Raw genomic sequence first — 4,917 nt, 5'->3', positions numbered from 1 at the left:
GGGAAACGCGCGACGGCTGAGCCTTCGGTGTGAGTACGCGTGGGGCTTTGTGACGCTGTCTGTGCCTCTGTGATCGCGATGTCATTCGGAGCGCGGCCTTCTGTGCCAGTCCGTGGGAGTATCATTATCTTTCTGTGTTAAGCTTATTTTGGAATAAGACAGCGACGAGGAACCCCGACCGTGTTGTGACTCTGGCAAATTAATACCTCTTTCAGCTGCAAATGAGAATGTCACTGATCAGAGGCAGTGAATAACACGACGTTTTTGGAACCAATCTGCTAGGCTTGAACCGCGTTCCGCCCCTTAACAAAATGGAAATGGTCCCCGTTTTAGGGGACTAGCCCTGACTAGGAGAACTGTAGAATTAGTATTGGAAGGTGAGACAAATAAGGAAAAGCAATTCAGGGGGATACAGCAGAGAAAAAAAAAATCCCTGCCCTCTTATTATGTAATTTACTTTGAAGCGGAGAGAGACAAGCCACAAATTCATGAGTTAGATAAACAGTCTGATGAACAGTAAAAAGGGCTATGGAGAAATATAACTCAGAGAAGATTGTATCGTATACATTTTTTCTATTGTCTCTTATAATGTCTTAACATGTCAAAAAAACCTGTCTGCAGCAGACACCAGCCAGGTGACCGCTACTCCAATTCAATTCTGACGCTACCTGGAAAACATCAGATCCTACAGGTTAGACAGCTCAGTCCCACAAGACTGTCCCCCACTTCCCATGCCAATTCCAAACTCCAGATTGTTGTACCTGTGTTTCTGAGAGAGGTGCTATAAATTGGGGCTCCCACAGCCGGCTCCTTGGGTTCCATTAGTTTGCTAGAGCAGCTCACAGAACTCAGGGAAACATTTATGTTTACTGGTTTATTATAAAAGATATTTTAAAGGATACAAATAGCCAGATGAAGAGACATGTAGGGCAAGGTCCGAGAGAATCCTTAGTGCAGGAACTTCTGTGCCCGTGGAGTTGGGGTGCACCACCCTCCCAGCACGAGGATGTGTTTTTGTCTACCTTCTTGGAAGCCGCTTGAACTCAGGCCTTTTCGGTTTTCAAGGAGGTTTCATTATGTAGATGTGATTGATTAAATCATTGGCCATTGGCGATCAACTTAATTTTCATCCTCTCTCTTTTCCCAGAAGTAGAGGGTGGAGCTGTGAGTTCCAGTCCTCTGAGCACATGGCTGGTTCCTCTGGCAACTAGCCACCACTCCCCCCAAATATTGGGATTATCTAGAGAGTTTCCAAAAATCACCTCATTAACATAAACTCGTGTGGTTGAAATACTGTCTTTCACCTTTATGGCTCTGGAGCTGTTCTGGAGCTTTTTCAGGAACCAGGAACAAAAGGCCAGATATTTTAACAAAAGATACTTTATTGCTGTAGTCATTTAGGAAATTAAAAGAGCTGTAGGAACTGAGAGCCATGAACTGTACCTTTCTTTCTAACTCCACATTCAGTGATGTCATATTGGTAGACTGAAATCCACCACAAGGGGACTATTTACAGTATGGAAATACAGTCTACATCGCTAAAGGATGGAGATACATTCTGAGAAATGGGTTCTTAGGCAATTTCCTAAGAACCTTGTTGTGCAAACATCATAGAGTGTACTTACACAAACCTAGATGGTGTAGCCTACTACACACCCACACTCACTCAGACTGGGACAACTTAGACATACCAGTTAACTTACTGTGCACATCTTTGGGATGTGGGAGGAATCTGGAGTACCCAGAGAAAACCCATGGAGACATGGTGAGACTAGTCAGATTGTATTAGGACCCACCCTAACGACCTCATTTCAACTTAATTCACTCTGTAAAAATCCTATCTCCAAATACAGTCACATTCTGAGGTACTGGGAGTTAGGACTTCAACATGCAAAATTTGGGGCAGACAAAATTCAACCAGTAACAAGAGATTATTTTGATTCTTCTGTCCTCATTCATCCCACCAAGGAAGTAAGGGGTATTTCCATTATCATACTATATGTTAAATTATCATTACATTACATATATAATGTTTTCTTTATCTAATTTTTACTTTATATATACCACATTTTTGTTCATGGGCCATCAAAGGTATTATCTCACGTAATTCTTGTAAAAATAAAATTGAATAACTAACTTTACAGTTGAAGATTTAAACAATAAGGGACTTTTTCCAAAGCCACACATCTAATAAGTTTCAAAGGTATTACTCTAATTCAAGTTTCTTCTTTCCAAATTCAGAACTCTTTCCATCCTGTAACAGTGCACTATTTTTAAGCTTAACTCCTTTCTGAAGAATATCAAATTTAACAACAGTGTTGGTGACCAGGTGAATTTGGATTACAAAATAATTTCTAGGACAGAATATGATATTCACAACTTTTGGAACTTCAGGTGAGAGTTGACCAGTTTTCCCCACAGGCTCCATGTGGTCAACGTTATTTGTTTAGAATTGGAAATGGCCTTGTATGACACTGGATCCAACTTATCCTAGCTTGGGGTCAGCTTTATTAATTCAAACAAACTCTTTTTTGTTTTGAGAAAATGCAAAGTTTGTTTAATCTCTTCAGGTTTCACAACCAGTGGTAGCATAGTGAGTTTATTCACGCCATCATGTTGAATTTTATAAAAGAATCTTACTTATGGTTGACTGCTAACATCTACTTGCTTAGTCCCTGAGATTTGCTTATATGGGACAGTAGGAATTCCTACAAAAAGAAAGAGAGGTCTGAAAGATAAAATTCCTGGAGTAGCACTGAGTCGGAGTCTCTGGCAGAATCCCAACAAACTCACAGTTCCTGATTTACAGCCCAGGGATTCTTAAACAGTGGTGCCCAAGTGTAGTAACATCATTTGATTGTCCAAACATTAGTTAGCCTCTTCCCTGCCTTATATTATAATGTTCTTCAGGGCAGAAATGACCCGTATCTTGTCCTCTGTTCCTTCTACAGTGTCTAAGTAGATGTCAAGCACATAGTGGGTTATCAATACATTTTGTTAAATGAATGAATTAAAGAAGGACAAGCTATAGCCAAAACTTTAATGGGAGTTTGATGTTTTTTGCCTTTTGCAAGAATCTTGAAGCAAGAAGAATGGATACATTGATTCTTATTATCTCTCTTTTTCATTTAAGATTGTTTACCTAGTGAGAAATCCCAGAGATGTAGTTACTTTTGGTTATTATTTCTGGAGAATAATGAGGATGGTCAAAAATACGGAGTCATTTAAATAATATTTGGAATGGTTTCTTCAAGGATATGGTGAGTCTGACTCTAAATATGGGTTCTTGGCCAGGTGCAGTGGCTCACACCTGTAATCCTAGCACTTCGGGAGGTCGAGCTGGGAGGACTGCTTCAGCTCAGGAGTTTGAGACTGGCCTGGGCAAAATGGTAAGACCTCGTCTCTTCTAAAAATCAAAAAAATTAGCTGGACATGCTGGCCCATGCCTGCAGTCCCAGCTGCTCAGGTGGCTGAAGTGGGAGGATTGCTAGAGCCCAGGAATTCAAGGCTGCAGTGAGCCATAGTCACACCACTGCACTCCAGCCTGGGCAACAGAGCAAGACCCTGTCTCAAAAAAAAAATGGATTCTTCCAGGTGCAGTGGCTCACGCCTGTAGTCCCAGCACTTTGGGAGGCCGAGGCAGGAGAATCACCTGAGGTCAGGAGTTCGAGACCAGCCTGACCAACATGGAGAAACCCTGTCTCTACTAAAAATACAAAATTAGCCGGGCGTGGTGGCTCATGCCTGTAATCCCAGCTATGGGAGGCTGAGGCGGGAGAATCGCTTGAATCTGGGAGGCGGAGGTTGTGGTGAGCCGAGATCACGCCACTGAACTCCAGCCTGGGCAGCAAGAGCAAAACTCTGTCTCAAAAAAAAAAGGATTCTTGAAGGGGTAGTGGAGTTTCTGCACCTCAACAGGTATTACTGTCTCACAGTTTAAATGAATGTTGCCATCTAAACTTCTAAGTGTTGTTAAATATCCAATACCTCCAGTTAGCAACAGAAGCTCAGTCAATGTGCTTTGTCCATACAAATTATTCTAACTATTATGAACATTAAAAAAGATAACTTATGACATTCAAAATAAGAGGAGTGTAATTCACACTACACTGAGATACCATTTCTTACCTATCATACTGAGAAGTGTATTCATTTTTTTAATCTCCGCTGTAACAAATTACCACAAACATAGCAGTTAAAGCAAAACAAAACAAAAAATTATCTTATGTTGTGTAGTTCAGAATTCCAAAATATACTTTATGAGCTAAAATTAATGTCAGGGCCTAGCTGCCTGCCATTCCTGAGGCTCCAGGAGAGAATCTACTTCTTGCCTTTGCTGGCTTCAAGAGCAGTGGTCCTCAACCATTTTAGCACCAGGGATGGGTTTTCTGGAAGATGGGTGGGGCAATGGTTTCAAGGTGAAACTGTTCCACTTCAGGTCATCAAGCATTAGTTAGATTCTCATAAGAAGCGTTCAGCCTAGATCCCTCACAGCGCAGTTCACAATAGGGTTCACGCTCCGGTGAGAATATGCTGCCACTCCTCTCACAGGAAGCAGAGCTCAGGCGGTGACGTTCGCTCGCTGCTCAACTCCTTCTGTGTGGCCTAGTTTCTAACAGGTCACAGATTGGTACCGGTCTGCGGCCCAGGGGTTGGGGACTCCTGTTCTACAGGCTGCCCTCATTTCTTGTCACAAGGCTGCATCTCTCTTGTCATCAGGTCTCCTTTGCTTCTTACACTTCAGCCTCCCTCTTATAATGACCCATGTGATTACAGTGCCTTCACCTGAATAGTCCATGGTGCTCTCCCTGTTTGAAGATCCTTTAATCACATTGGCAAAGTCATTTTTGCCTTGAAAAGTAACAAATGCACAGATTTTGAGATTAAGACATGGACATCTTTGGTGTTGAGAGCGGT

Source organism: Pan paniscus, chromosome 20 (assembly GCF_029289425.2).
Source record: "Pan paniscus chromosome 20, NHGRI_mPanPan1-v2.0_pri, whole genome shotgun sequence".
Lineage (NCBI taxonomy): Eukaryota > Metazoa > Chordata > Mammalia > Primates > Hominidae > Pan > Pan paniscus.
This window is presented reverse-complemented; position numbering follows the sequence as displayed.